At 58.0% G+C, this 15445-nt stretch overlaps 1 protein-coding gene across 9 annotated transcripts in view; it reads right to left on the reverse strand.

Annotated features, from left to right (window-relative positions):
- The window catches only part of AHDC1 (AT-hook DNA binding motif containing 1), a 64096-nt gene extending 51654 nt beyond the window's left edge, over window positions 1-12442 (reverse strand). For 6 of the 9 annotated variants that reach the window (XM_079114233.1, XM_079114224.1, XM_079114230.1 and 3 more), the window contains exons 1-2: window positions 11963-12224; window positions 11634-11728 (exon numbers count right to left, since the gene is read on the reverse strand). The gene's annotated coding sequence lies outside the window, so the exon portion shown is untranslated. Of the gene's footprint in view, window positions 1-11633; window positions 11769-11962; window positions 12225-12423 lie in introns of those variants that run through there. The other 3 variants (XM_079114228.1, XM_079114232.1, XM_079114227.1) reach the window with 3 other exon arrangements.
- Window positions 12443-15445: the final 3003 nt, after the last annotated feature.

Genomic DNA, 15445 nt, shown 5'->3' on the forward strand with positions numbered 1-15445 from the left:
AGAAGAGTGAAACTGAGAACCTGAGCAAGGGTCAGGTCTACACCAAGACCTGAGTCTTACTGGTGGGCTGGTTATGAGGACAAGCTCTGGGGAGAGAGATCTGGATTAAAATCCCAGCTGCACCACTAACTTGTTATATGAAGCTCCAGCTTTCTCTCAGCCTCAGATTGCTCATCTGTAAAATGGGATGATAAAGCCTCCCTCTTAGGACTGTTGAGTTGAAATGAGAAAATGCACATAAAGGGCTTGGCACAGTGCCTGACACACAGTGTGTTCATGAACAACGGCGCCATCATGACCGTAGTTAGTACAGTATGAACATAAATCCAAGTGGCCAGGGGTAAAGGGAAGGAGCGGTCCAGACCTGGTTAGAGGATGAGACCAGCCTTATCCTTAAGCCAGGTCAGGACCCCCAGGATCTCGGCTCAGGAGGGCAGCCAAATTCCTTGAAGCCCCCCAGCTGTCTCCCCTCTTCGTTAAAGGCCTCTCATTAGTGAGCCTGGGCACCTGCCCCTCCATGCGTAATAAGCCTCATTAGGATCTTAGCCCCAAGCTCTGAGCCCAGAGTCTATGTGTATGCACACGCATGAGGGTAGGGGGGCTGCAACAGGCCACCAGCCAGGAGACAGCATCCTCGCCAACCACACCCCCTGCCTGTCATCCGCAGAGCCCGTCACCACCCAGCTTGTCACCTGCCTGCCTCGCACCCGCACCACCTGTCACCCACCCAGGCTCATCACCCACCCAGCCCATCACCTGCACCACCTGTCACCCACCCAGCCTGTCACTGGAACCGCCTGACAGGCATCTGGGTGGGGGGACAGGAGATGGGGAGGAGAAGACCACAGGGGTGTGGAGCTGGGGGCCCCAGAGACCCTGTGGGACCCCCACTTCAGCTCGGCATCCTGCAGTATTGCCATGGCAACCTCTCAGCCGCAACCACTTTCCCAAACATCCCCCGCCCTCCCCCCCCCAGGCCCTGCTCTTAGCTGAGCTGAGGCTGAGAAGAGCCTGAGTGACAGCAGAATGGGGCAGGAAGGAGGGGGTTCATCAGCAGGCTGGCCTTGACCATCCTTCCGCCTTTGGACTCATTTACTCCATCTGCAAAATGGAGGGGCCAGAATGGATAAAGCCCTTGTAGAGCAGGCCATCCCTCTTCAGCCTGGATTGGCTGAGTCAGCTGCCAGTTAACCTGTGAGGGCTGGGAGGTAGGACATAAGGACAGGAGTTTCTGGGTTCTTCCACACTCCTCTGCTTGGCCCAGCCCAGAAAGGCTGGACCTCTGGCCCAAGCTCACCCAGCAGAAAGGGAGGGGAGCAGGCTGGAAGGGAGAAGGGCTCTGCCACTGGACTGCTAGCTGGAGGCACCATACTGGGTGACCCAAGGTGACTGGGGGCCAAGTTGGCCCCCACCTCCAAGCTGCATTATTTATAAAACCCAGGGCGTGGAGTTGAGCAATGGTTGTAGCACTGGCCCTCTAGGGGCCACAGTGGGATGGAGAAAACAAGGTGCCCCTGAGAAGCAGCCTGGGGTCCCTGGCTCCCTCCAGGGCTGGCTGGGGCAGGGGCTGAGGTGGCAAAGGGGCAGCAGCTCTTCCTCCCCTCCCCTGCCGACCCCCTCTCCTCTCCACTCCTCCAAGCAGGCGGCGATAGGATTACTTCTGCATGACTGCCCGCTCCACAGGGTTCCAGAGACCCTCCTGCCTGCAGCAATCTTTAAAATTCCTCCAGCCCAGCCTCTCTCCCTTTCTCCCTGCAGTGAATGCTCCAGAGTCTACCGCAGTGTGCCCACTGCTGCCGCGCTGCTGCCACCACCACCACGACCAAGCAGGCGGAGGCCCTGGTCCCTGGTGCCCATGGACAAAGACGGACCCGTCCTCAGAGTGGAGCTCCACAGCCCTCAGACCCTCTGGCCCTTGGTGCCGGCCCAGTCCAACAGACCATGGTTCCTGTTGGGTCAGGCATGCCAGCAACACCAAGACGGGTGGGTGGGCACTAGGTGCAAACACACCTGGTGGGTCTAGGCATGCCTGCCGGTGTCCTCTGTTGCTAGACCCTGGCTGCACACCTCTGCTCTGACCCCCTCCCTATTTCACTACCTATCCCTGCTACCCCCTGGGGTGAGGAGACAGCTGGGCCAAGCCAGCGCCTGTGGTTCCCCAAGGTACAAGAGGCAGGCAGGAGATCGATCCACTGAATTTTTTAAGGCCCTAATGGAGCCTGCATCCCAGGACTTGCTGGACTGGGACACAGGCGATGTCTTGGGGACCCCTCCCACTGCACGGCACTGCAGTTGCTTCCTCTTTCAGGTCTTGGGGGAGTCAGAGAATCCTTCTATGAGCCTTCCCCCAGCAAGAGGCACAAGGGACCTCCAGGAAAGAGATCGAGACTGGGGGGCTGTGAGTGATACCAGAGCGCCCCCCTACCCCATCTCCCCAGCCCAAATGCAGGCAGAAGCAGCTCAGCCTCTAAATCACTCCCCTCATGCTGCCCTCTGAGGCGGATTCTGTGCATCTGTAATTAGGGGGTGGAACAGATGGTGGAGATTCCGTTTAAAATCATGCATCTAGTAAAGTAACCTTCACTGTCGGAACTGACTCCCAGGGAGACCAAGCCCCGCAGCCTGTACTGGGGGTGGGGGGAGCCAGCACCTTTCCCATCCCTTTCCCTGAAGCCCCAGCCCATGTCTTTCAGGTGAGCCAAGCGGGGAGGATCTGGAACACACTTGAAAAGTGCAGGCTGGGTCTAACTCCCCTTGGCCCCCACAGACATGCCAGACTCAGGCAGTGCTGGGTACTCAGCGTTCTTGGCTGAGAGACCAGGGTGACCAGGTGCCAAGGGGCTTGGCCCCACCCCCAAAGGGGCCCCAAGCCCCCAAGCCCAGGTCAGAGTGTTCACAGCACAGGGTCTTGGGGAGGGGGCAGCTTTGAACCAGATGTCCAGCCTCACTGTCCAGGAATGAAAGGCCTGGGGCAGTGAGGGGGTGGAGAGAGCTCCCCAGGCAGAGGAGGCTCTGGGAAGTGGGGGAGGCTGGGGCAGCAGACAAGTGAGAGCAATGCGTGTGAAAGGCAAGGCCTTCTGGGGGGACGGCTGCGGGGAGGATGTGCTGGAATGTTCGTCTGGTGGGAGCAAGGGCTACAGAACCATGGCAGGGTATGTGACGGGGAGTTGTGGGGTGTAAGGGGGAGCAGGAAGAATTGCTTGTGAGCTCAAAGGGGCGAATGGGTCAGGGTTGTGACTTGCAGAGGCTGTGTGTGTTGTGGATAAGTATGGCGTCATATTTGGAGAGGTGTAGGACTGTCCCCTGGCCCCTACACTGAGCAAAGTCCTGGAGTCAGAGCTGGGTTACACCTGGGGAGTCTCTGGGACTCAGGCAGGATGGCCTGTGAGGTGTGGGGACCTGCAGGGAGTGTGTGTGCAGGCACACGCATGCTGGGGAAGGCATCAGAAGCTGTGAGGATATTATCTGGAGGTCCACCAGAAGCGATGCGTCTATGAGAGAACTGTTGCTTCTGGGTCGGGGTTCTGGTCTGGGAGGGTGTTGAAGCTGGGTGTGTGTGCTGGGAGAGAGGTAGTTTGGAAAGAGTAGAGGGCCTTATTTGTGTTTGTGGGGGAGGGTGCCAGGCCATACCTGGGGGAGATAAGTATGTACAGGGTGATGCTGGGCTCTGGGGCCTCAATATGTGGGATGGTATCCCAGCTGTGTGGGTCCTGGATGTACCTGGGGGAGATGTTGGGGTTGGAGAGGGAGAGGGAGCTGACATGGGTGAGGATGTAGAAGCTGTGTGTGTGCTGTTTCTGGAAAGGTTATTTTGACTATAACTGGGCACCTGATGGGCTTGGGGGCTTGAGAGTGCTGCAGGGCTGGGGTGGGAGACTGTCTGGGGAGGTGCTGGAGGCCTTAAGAACCGCCGGTTGTGGAAAGGTAAGAGTGGGTCCCTGATGTCAGAGAGGTGCTGGTGGCTCTGCAGGACACACATGGGAGGGTACCGGGGCTCTAACTGGGTTCCTGATGTTTGGGGAAGTGTAGCTACGTGGCAGGTGTATGCTGGCTGCGTGTGAGAGGCAGAGGCATGTCAGGGAGGTGATCACATGTGGAGTGACAGTGTGTTTGTAGGTGTGTTTAGCAGTTGGCTTTGGAGGTACTGGCGCTGTGAGGGTGTATGTGGGCAAGCTGTATATCTGAGTGGTGTCGGGGACTGCGGCTGGGTCCTGTGTTCAGAGGGGCGATGGGGCTACAGGGTGAGGGTGGGTACCCCTCTGGGGACATGTAGAGCAAAGGCCTTTGCTCAGGGGCTCATCTGGGGGCTGCCCACTTCAACCCCTCTGCGGTGGGGTGCCTGTGTGGGGTGGGAGGGCTGTCAAGGCAGGCAGTCCATCTGTCTGTGCCTGTGCCCAGGCCTGAGGAGCAGAGCTGCCTCCTCACTCCCTGGGGGGCGGCAACGGATCCCAGCCCACCCATCTGCCTTCAGATGGTCCAGGCAGGAGCCTCCACAAAGCTGCCTGGAGGGCATCGCTGTGTTTGAAGAGGCACAGGCTGGGGGTGGGGGCACTGCACAGCAAACAGTCCTCATGGAGGCTCCTTTGAAAACCACTGACGCCAGGCGAGAGGAAGAGGGAGGACAGGGGCGGGCACGTCTGTCCTTGTGTGTCTCTGTGGGTCAGTGCCCAACTGAGAACACCGCAGCCCCTTCCCACGTGTTTGTGTTAATGGTCCCTGTTCGGGTAGTGTCTGGGCTTGGAATACACCCCTCCAACCCAGGCAACAGGCCCACGCCTCACACCTGCAGCTACACCTCACACAGGCACGCTCCCTCCACTCACACACCAACACCCACACACCTCCACATCCGCATGGGTACCTCTGCACCCCCACATGCAGTTCACCCATGCCCCGTACCTCCACGATACATGCCCCATCACACAGACACCCCACCACAAATCCTGTATAGCCACAGACCCCTGTTACACACACACCTATCACATAAACGAGCATCCACATCCACACCTGACAAGCAGCTATGAGACATACACCCACATACTCCGCTCCCTCCCGTCACACCCATACCCCATCTCACCCATGCTCAGTGTCTCTCACACGCACGACAGACACACGTGTGTACACGGTTCTATCTCTTTCTCTCTTGCTCACACACCCCCCCCTCGCCAGCTCTCAGATAGCTCTTTCCTAAGACAGACCCACCAGACCATCATCATCCAGGTGGGCCCTGCACCCTCTTAGAAGGGCTCCCACTGACTGAGGGAGCCTCCTGCCTCCTCACCCTGCTAGCTGGGCCAGAGTGGGAGTGTTCTCTGCTCAGGTGTGACTGCCACTGTATGTGTGAGTGTGTGACTGTGTGTGACAGTATGTCCTGAGAGCTCATGACAAGGGCCTGTGTGTCACCACCTGGATAAGGAAGAAAGCACAGGAACATGTTTATGAGCTATGTTGTGAGATGCGCAATGAGTGACATTGGAGAGCTCCATGTCACAAAATGTGTGTGTGTGTGTGTGTGTGTGTGTGTGTGTGTGTGCGCCTGCCTGTGCACACAGGTGTAAGTGTAGTGGGTGCGTTTATACAAGGAGCCATCTCCCCCAGTGAGCATGAGGAGACATTTTTGAGACCTGTAAATCTGTGCGTAGGGGTCGGAGCTAGGCAAGCTCTCTCAGCCAGCCCCCGGCTTCCAACAGAAGAGCAGGGAGGAAGGGGCTCTGCAAGGCTTCGCTCTCTCCCTCTCTTTCTCCCTGACCTCTTTAGCAGCTGGAAACTGAGCCGGGGGTGGAAGGAATGGAGACTTGGCTGGCCTGGGGGTTTGGGGAGGGAAGAGGCAGAAAACACCTTCCAGATTCTCATCAAATCCCTGTTTGTGGTTTGTAGCCTCCAGTCTCTCTCCCTCTCTCCCTCTCTCTCTCTCTCTGTCTGGGTTTTCCCCTTTCTTTATCTCTTCCTGTCTCTCAGCGCCCCCCTCCATCTCTCTCCTCACTCACCCTTTCTCCCTTCTTGTCTCCAAAGTCTCTGTTTCTCTCCTCAATCCTTCCATTTTTCTGACTCCTTTCTCTGCCAGCACCTCTGTCTGTCCGTCTCTCCCTGTCCCAGTCCATCTGTCCGTCTCTCTCAGTCTATCTGTGCGTGGGTGTCTCTGTCCATCTGTTCCACCACCCATCTGTCTGGCTGTCTGTGTGAGTCCTTCTAAGGGTGCCCACTCGCTCCCCAAGACCCCCACCCCCAGGTCAGCAAAGGCCTCTCCTGGCTCAGGGGGTGAAGAAGGGGTGCAGAACTGCAGCTTCTGGAAGCTTCAGTAGCAGCTGGGCTGAACTGGGAGTTGGGGCCAGCCAGCTGCAGAAGCGGCCCCTCCCCTGGGCTCCCAGGCCAAGGACCCCAGAACAGAAAGAGGAGAGAAAACAGGGCCTCACTGCAGCTGGGTGTGTGCATGAGCAGCCTGCGGGGCCTCACTCTACCCTCACTTCAACATTCACCCCAAGCCAGGCCTTGCAGAAGAGGGCTCCTAAGTGCCCACCTTCCTCCTGCCCTAGCCAATGGAGAGATGCTGGGATCCAGGAGGGAGGGGTGGGGGAGGCCAGGCCTTGGGGAAGGAGGGGTTGGGAGCCAGGGCTTCCTGTCAGCTGGGCAGGAGGGGGGGCTCCTCCCCTCCTTCCCTCCAGGCAGTCCCTGGGGATCCCTCCTGCTCTGGTCCCAGCTCCAAGCATGAGGGGCTGTACAGGCAGTTCTCAGCCCCACAAGCCCATTCCCATCTCCCAGCTATTCACAGGGAAGTGGGGATCACAGCAGTATCTCCCCAGCTACAGCAGAGGTTTGTTATGGGTGTGTGGAGATCCTGGCTCAGTCCAGGCACTGGCCATCCTGAGAGGCCTCAAGCAGCCCACCCACCATTGCCAGACCAGCACAACATCCCCCACCTCATACTCTCACACACCCAGTAGATCTTAACACCCACCACCCACCAAGCAATTCCCATGCCAGCACCCACTGTCGTGACACAAACTCAGGGTTCAACAGAGAGTCCTGCCTGGGTCTCACACCCTACCTAGCACTGGTGGCAGGCGCCCACAGTGCCCCCAACACACGGTCAGCAGCTTGAGACCACATCCCTTCCAGGTTGCACTCTTCCCTCCACTCCCTCTCCAAGAGCTCAAGGTCCAAATCCCACAATGGGCAGGGAAACTGAGGCCCAAAATCAAGGGATGCGAAGACACAGTCATCCTTCTGAGACCCTGGGATGGCACAAAATATGAGGAACGAGGAAAGAAAGAGATGCTGCAGGGGCAGAATCTGGCTCCTTCCTGACCCACCTCGGGCAAAGTCCATACCGGCTGCACCCTGCACACAGCTCTATGGCTGGGCCAGGGCCAGGGGCTGGCTGCCTCCCTCCCTAGCTCTCCTTGCCCCTGGCTGGGCCCCCTCCCTCTCCCCCGTTGGAGCAGCCCTCCCTGCCCTCTCCCTCCCAGCTCTGGCTCTCTCATCCTCAGCTCTTGGAAGCCTGACTCACTGTTTCCCCTCCTCTCTCCCCTCCCTCCCTCCCTCTCCAGGCAGTGGCGCCTCCCCCTCCCCTGGGGGGGCTCTGGCCACAAGGGTGCCCGCGTGCTGCTCTCCCTAGGCTCCAGCCCCCCTCTGCACCCAGGAGGCCCCCCGCAGCTGTTCCAGTTCTCTAGCCATGGTGAGACAGAGTGCAAGAGCCTGGGTCCCAGCCTGGCCTTGCAGAGAATATCTGCGACCCTGGATGAGTGGCTCCCCTTGCTAGACTTGGATTCCTCCTGTCAAACTGTCGGGTGGTGGGGTGTCCAGATGGATGATGCCTCTGGCATCTCTGGGGCCCTAATCTTCCTGCTTTTATAACCCCTCCTAGCACAGGGTACCTGTCAACCTGTAGGGTATTGTACCTGCCCTCAGGACCCTGCCCCCAGGTCCCAAAAAGAGCTCAGCTCTGTTCCCAGACATCCGAAGAGAACAGAGGGGAAATACTGCCCTGGGGCCTCAGGACCTGGAGCATTAGTCAAGACCCCTGGAATTCCCCCTTCCTTGCCATTGTCCTTCCTCCTGTGGGATCCTTTCCTTCTCTTTTTCTCTACCCCCCACCTGTCCTCCTCCCTCTTCCCAGAGACATCTGCTTATCTTTTCACCAAAAACAACCCAGCACCTGATCCGGGTGAGAGGCCCTCAGTGCTCCCTCGCTTCTGGCTACAGAGGTTGGTGAGGTGTACCTGGACCCCTGAGTCTCTGGGCCTCACTGCCAGCCTGTGACCCCAGCTCTTCTAGCCTGTTTTCTATCTTCCCCTCCCTCATAAGTGGCTTCAGTCCCTCTATTCACCAGCATGTGGCTGTCTGGGTCTCCTCTCCCCAATTCTCTCTTCCTGGGGGGCCCATCTGCTGGCATTAGCAACAGTGTTGCCCTTGCTCCCTCCTACAGTCCCCAGCTCCACCCCATCCTGGCTTTGCTCCTTCCCCTTCTGTCCCAAGAGACTTCGGGGACCTAGAGACAGAGCTAGTCCATCCCATAATATTCTGCTTGACCTCACCCAGCCAGACCAGAAGGGCCTGGGCATCTGGTACACAGACATGGCACCCCCTGGTCTTGGGTGGCTGGCATGAGACACAGAGACACAGAGTTCTGTATTCCACAAAAGGAAAAAAAAAAAAAAAAAAAAAAAAATTGACCTGGGGTTGGGGGTGGGACATAGGGAGAGTGAAGGGGAAGTGAGGGAGGTCAAATTTGTCTGGAAGATGCCCCTGTCCAATGCGGAACACAGGCATAAAGGAGGGAGTGGTTCAAAACCTATTCTTCAGGCTGATTCAAAAATAAGCATTGTCCCTCTGGGGCTCTGCAAGCACAACCCCCTCCCAAAAAAATGTCTTCTTCCAGGGACAGTGTATACCCCTTGAGCCTCCAGCACAGAAACAACAATCAGGTAAAGACCCCATCTCTCAATCTCCTTTAAAATCCAAGTTCAGCCTTTCCACAGCACACTTGGCTCAGTAGGGGGTTCCAGAAGCCTCCAGCCAAAATCAAAGTATGTGGAGTCGGGGGAACGAAGCCCCCCAGCCCCCAAGTCCCTTCACCAAAGGTCCCATCAAGGGCTGCAGAGCAATGCAAAAGAATCCTGGAATCCTCCCTCACACATCAGTGCCGAGAAACTAAGCTGCCCATCAGCAGCACCCGGGGGTGCTGGGGGCTTCCTGCCCCTATGACCTCGTCCCAGACCCCCCAGTCCAGCAACCACAATAAACAGCAAGATCTTTTTCTTTATGACACCAAATTTCTCCAAGCCCAACAGCTCCTTCCATCACTACCTCAGCCATAGATCACATTAAAAACTCACAGAGGGCAACTTAAACACATCACATTTGTTTCTCTCTATATTATTTCAAAAGTAACGGCATTAAAAATGGATTTTACTACAGAAAATAAATATCAGCACGTGGGTCGGGAGCCCAGGCAGAGAGAGAGCCCACCAGGGGAATGTCCCTGAGGGTTTGGGCACAACTTAGGCACTGACCAGGGAGGTAGCTGAGTGGCCAAACTGTACCCTGGGGTATGGGGGGATGCCTGGGGTGGGGGCAATGCTGGTTCACCTAAGCACCTGTCCTGATACCAGACCAAGAGGGACAAGAGTCACTGGTTTGGACTGGTGCCCACTGGTCCCCCAAAGCTCATGCCCTCACTGGTTTATGCAACCTCTGAGGGTGGGAGCTCTGGGGCCAGAAGTTCACCAGTCTCTGGGGGTTACTCCAACTATTGACACAGTAGGAGAAAAAAATGAATTCAGCTTACTATCCAGTTTGATTTTCCATTACTATAAAAATAAATATACATCTGCTCAACGGAGGGAGATGGCAAGCAGCATGCACATGCCACCTGGGGGGTCCCCCCACAGCTTACCACAACCAAGTCTGTCTGCCCCCCAACCCCCCATGCTGGAGGGGTGGACAGAGTGGTAATCTTTCACTTATAGCCCCAGTCACACAGCCACACACACCGGGCCACACGGAACAGGAACCAGCCAACAATAGAAACACCCCAAATGCCCCTGGCAGGACTCTGCCCAGGCCTGGGCACATGCCCCCGCCCTGCCAGCGGCAACAGCAGCAACGGGCAAAATGTGGCCACCCTGACCCGGAGGCAAAGCTTGTCCTCACACCCTGAGCTCAGCCCAGGGAGCTGGGGCCAAGTCCCGCCTGACACCAACTGGTCCGGCGGGAAACGCCTGCCCAGCCAGACAGGCACAGGCCCCCCAAGGGTCCCTCCTTGTGCTCAGGGACCAGGCTGGTGCAGCCTAGCCCTGCCTCCCAGGGTGACGCCTGGGCCCAAATTCAGCTGGCCCTGCCAGTCAGGCACTGGTGCAGAACCGAGGGCACCAGGCTCAGCCCCTCCCAGCCCAGCCCCAGGGCCCTCAAGCTTGGAGGGAGGGGAGACTCCCCACCCCTCCACATCTGGCCCTGGCCCCCAGGGTCTGCGGTAGAGAATTCCCGCCCCCGCTGCTCTCTCCCTCCCGCTCTGTGCCCGCTGCCCGCCTCAGGGACAGCCCCAGCTCCCGCCTCCGGCCAGCAAGGCCCACATCCTTCCTCCCTGGGCTGGCCCCTTTGCCTGGCAGGAGGCTAGGGGGTCAGGCTGCTGGGGAACCCTCCCCACCCCCAGCTCCCATCAGTCCTCATCCCCAGCCCCCAAACTCTGGGTTGCTGTCCCTTTTCCTGTAGAACAGGAAACAAGGTTATTTCCTAGACTCAGAGCCAGCCCCCTGCCCCTCTGGCTCTGCCTGGGGACCCAGACCCAGCAGGGGAAGGCGCCCTCAGCCAGAAAGCAGGGAGATTCTGCAATTCACCCCCAGCTCCTGGCCCAGGGGGCTGACAGCTGTCACTCAGCACCCCACCCCCTGGGGAAGAGGGGGCCGATTCAATCAGAGCCCCAGAGGAAACGCATTGATAGGTGATTATTTATTTATTTATTTATGCAAAAGTGAGCCGACTTTGTTCGCCAGGTAACCGGGCACGCGGCCCAACCCCTACGGCCCTGGCCGCCCCCAAATCCCTCCTCCACCCCACACCCCCTCCGGGTCATTAGGTCCCCGCCCCTCAACTCCCAGAGCGCCAGCGGAACCTTGGGATTTGGGGTTTGGAGGGGAGGGGCTCCTCCCTCCGCAGTCTCCCCGTTTCCCAGCGCCAATCCTAAAATCCAGCCTTGTTCTCCGCTCCCACGGTCCCCCTTCATCCCCCCCCCCCACATTCTCAGCAAGCTGGAGAGCAAATTGCAGTTTTAAATCCAAAGGCGGAGGGAGGGGGAAGGAGGAGGGGGCGCGCGGCAGCGCTGGGCGCGCACCTCGCCCCCGAGCCGGGGGAGCCGCGGGGCGGCCAGGAAACCCGAGAACCCCCCCTCCCAACCCCCCCCTCTCGTCCACCTCCCCCTCCCCCTTCCCGGCGCTGCCTGCCAGGCTTCGAGCCGAGCCCAGTCGAGCCGCGGGCCCCGGTGGAAACAAAGACCGATCGCACCGCGGGCACCGCAGCCACGGGGTCCGGCGGACCGGACCAGAGGGCGCGGGGGACCCCCCTGGTGCGCTGCACAAAAGAGCCGGACCGGCCGGTCCCCAGCGGGGGTCTAGGGCTGGGGAGGAGGCGCCACTCACCGGAGTGCTGGGCTGCTGGCTCTGTGGGTCCGAGCCAGGCTAGGGGTTTTGGGGGGCGTCTGTCTTCCGGCGGCGGCAGCGACGCGGGCGCCCGGCTGATGAAGAGAGGAGTCGTGGAGGAGCCCTGAGCCGCCTGCCGTCGCTGACAGCATGGCTCGCGCCTCGGCTCACATTCTCCGCCGCTAACTCTGCTGGACACGGCCCCCCGCTCCCGCGGCGCCCCCCCACCTCAATCACTCCTTCGCTCTCTGTGCCCCCCTCAGTCCCCCCGCCGCGCACACACTCTTACAGCCCTGGACACCCCCGCCCCCACCCCCCCAATTGCAAACCTGGGAGGGAACGCGCCCCGCGTAGTCCTCCTGCTCCTGCTCCTGCTCCTGCTCCTGCTCCTCCTCCTCCGCCCTCCTCCCTCCCGCTCTGTCTGTCTGTCTGTCTGTCTGTCTGCCTGTCTCTATTTCTCGCTCTCTCTGCCTTTCTCTGCTCTCCGAGCTGGGTGGGAAAAGGAAATGAGGACAGAAAGCAGACGCTGGCTTTGGGTGGTGGTAGCTGGATTCCCTCTCTCCCTCCCTCCTCCCTCCTCCCCTCCCTCCTCCTGCCTTCTGCTCTCTCCGCTGCTAGCGGGGCTGAGCGCAGCCTGGCGGGTGGCTCGCTCTGCCCGCCCGCCCGCCCGCCTGTCTGTCTGTCTGGTCTGCTTCGCTCGCTCCCTCCCTCCGTCTCTCGCCCTCGCCCTGCCTGCCTGCCTCTCTCCGTCTCCGCCGCCGCCGCCGCTGCCTCTGCGAGCTCGCCTTACCTTCGCCGCTCACCATCCGGAACCCCAGGGGGGAGCGCGCGCACGGCACGCCGGGACTTGTAGTCCCCGCCCCGGCCGCTCAGCGCGCTGGGCGGGCGGGGCGGCGCCCGCTGCTCCGACGGCGCGGCCCGGAACCCGCAGGGACCCTATGCCTGGGGCACCTCTGGCGGAGGTGCGTCCTGGTTTACCAAGGGGCGCCGATCCTCCCCGAGGGTCAGGAATGTTCCCTATGTTCTCTGGCCCCTGCGGCGGGCTCTGGCTCGCGCTGAGGTTGCGGGTGGGAGCGAAGGGGCGGGGTCTGAGAATGGAATGGGAGTGGAATAGGGAATCTGGGGACTAGCCAAAGGGGCTGCGACTTTCTGGGGCGTCCCAATTACGTGGGAGGGAAAGAGGAGAGAGGAGAAGGCTCTCAATTTAGGGACTTTCTCCCTTTCTGTAAAGGTTTCCTATTGAATAAAAGCGAGGGTTTCTAGCAGGCACGCTAGAAACCTCAAAGCCCCAGCCAGCGCCTCCTCCGCACTCGGTGACCCCTTCTCTGAAACACTGATCCTTGGGTTTAGCCCTTCCAACGCCTGCTTTCCCTAGTTGTTCAAGGGTGGCGAGAGCGCAAAACCCCTGGATAATCCAACGATAGTACTCCCTCCCTCCTGAATTCGACTGAGCAGTTGCGTCAGGAAGCAGGATTCAGATTCAACAGTTCTGAGCTCCTGCTGTGGCGGGGGGCTGGGCTCAGCACTTTCACCTACCTCCTCTTCAGGTCACATCTGTTCTCCAGCCCCTGGCTCTAGGCCCCCTGCCTGGCCTATCCCACAGATGGGAATGTGCGCTGCCGAGAGGGCCTCTAACCCCGGGGAGATGGCTGGACAGCCCTGGAAGTTGAACTGCTGTGGCTGCCATTTATTGGCCACCGCAGGGCTCTTGAGGTCTGCAACAACCCTGGAAGGCTGTATTGCTATCATTTCCATTCTAGATATGAGGGTACTGAGGCCCAGTTCCCCTAATTAGAAATAGGTGAACCCAGCCAGATTTGAGCCAGAGTCTAGCTGACTCCAGAGCCCCTGTGCTTAACCCCTGGGCTACGGCAGGGAGTTGTCCTCCCTCCCACACTGACCTTTTCTCCCTGAATCTGTCTTCCTTTGGCACTTCAACTAGACCAATGTTAACTGAAGTATGCAGGACTTGCAGGAGACACAGGGATGAATGATGCATGGTCACTGTCCTGTCCTCAGGTGTCTACCAACACCAGCCTTGCTGGTCCTACTACTTGTCCCCACCTTATTGGTGTTAAACATTCCTTTGTCCTGTGTCTGCTGGCGTAGTCCATCCTACCCCAAGTCTGAAGTTCCTTCAGCAATGCCCTTGTTCTTAGACCCACTGTTTTTGACTCCTTTGGCCTGCAGATTGCTAGCCAGCGTATGACAAAGACAAGTGATGACATTTTGCCTACTGTAGCTTCCTCTCACAATCTTCCCCCAACCCTCCCAAAACCCTCCCATAGGACAGTCTGGAACCCCTAGAGGACAAAAGAGAGGACCTGGGGGGATTGTCTGTTGATCCTTTGAGGGGGGCAGTCGTAATAGGAGAGGCAAAAGGCTGTAAACAGTACACCTATTGATTTGGCATTATGACTGGCAAGGCCAGCTGGAAAGGCAGTCATTCGGCAGCTTCTCCTTGCAGACAAGCTAGGCTTTGGGTTCAAAGATTCATTCATTGAATGGGAAGTATTATAAAGTCAGATATTAGTAAAAGCCAGGGTTAAAGTTGATAGAGGTCCTTCACAGTCCCAAAGCTGGTCTGGAGTTATAGATGAGGCTCTGGCATCTTGTGCTAGCTGGTCCTGCACAGGACAGACTTTAACAGTGGGTGGGAGTGGAGGCTGGAGAAGCCCAGATCCCCTCCTCTTTAATCCTCCCCCCCCCCCCCACTATCCTTATCCACTAGTCTATATCTCAGGTTGTGAAGACCCCACTTAGTCTGAATCGTTTGGGGTTGGGTAATATAGAAGGGTTTCCAGTAGGTAGGGAGCCCCAGGAAAATTGGAACAAAGGGGAATTTGGGAAAGACAAGAAAGAGGGGGGTTAAGTGACGAAGTGCTGAGGAAAAGATAATAAGGTTCATGGCCCTATGAATGAGAGGGGACTAGAAGTTAGGATTTCCCAAGCATGTCCTTCCCTGCAGATGGCTTCAGGTGCCCCCTCCCTAGAGGGAGTGGGTGCCATTAGCCTTAAAGGTGTTCATCATCACTGGAAATCAAGCACTACAAAGTCTCCTTATTATTTGGGGTCTGTTTTTTTCCACGGATCCTCTTCAAACTGTATTTGGGGTACCCTAAAGGCCAAGCCGAGTCTTCCTGTGGGCTGCTGCTGCCACCTAGTGTCTAATCTCCATGTCTGCTTCAGCAGCTGTGGGCTAGAGGAGATGGAGGGAGGAGACCCAGTTGTTCAGAATTCTGCATCATCCCTTTCTGGGCTCAACTTGCTTGAGCCACGTTTGTTTCATTCTAAGCAAGAGATACTATGGCCAGACCCTAGAGAATGCAATGGGAAGTCTAGAGTTGTGGGGCGTAAGGTTTTGGAGGCCATGTGGACTGGGAACTAGACAACTGGTCCAGATTCTGCTTTTTCTTGTCATGTGTCCTGAACTTGTCTGTGTCTCCCATGTGTGAAATTGAGGTAGAATTGTTGAGAAGATTAACTGAGCACATGAATATGAAAACATTTTGAAACTGGCGAGGGGATAGGGAGAAATTATTAAGTTGTCGTCATCATCATAACAATAACTAACCAGTCACAGCAGCATGAAGCCAGGGCCCTGGGGTTCATGGAAAGGGAAGAATGAAGCGTTGGGTAGGCAGCATCTCTCTCCCTGAACCCAGAAGTTCTTGGGCTGGCCCCACTCTTGGGACTGTTTCAGGGGAGATGTGGAATGCTAGAGAGTGGTTTAGCCCAGTCCACAGAAGAGGAGAATGAAGCCTGGAGAACTTGAAGTCTTATCCTAAGCCACTGAGTTACAGATCCAAGAA

The sequence above is a fragment of the Sciurus vulgaris genome (genome assembly GCF_902686455.1).
Source record: "Sciurus vulgaris genome assembly, chromosome: 1".
Classification (NCBI taxonomy): Eukaryota; Metazoa; Chordata; class Mammalia; order Rodentia; family Sciuridae; genus Sciurus; species Sciurus vulgaris.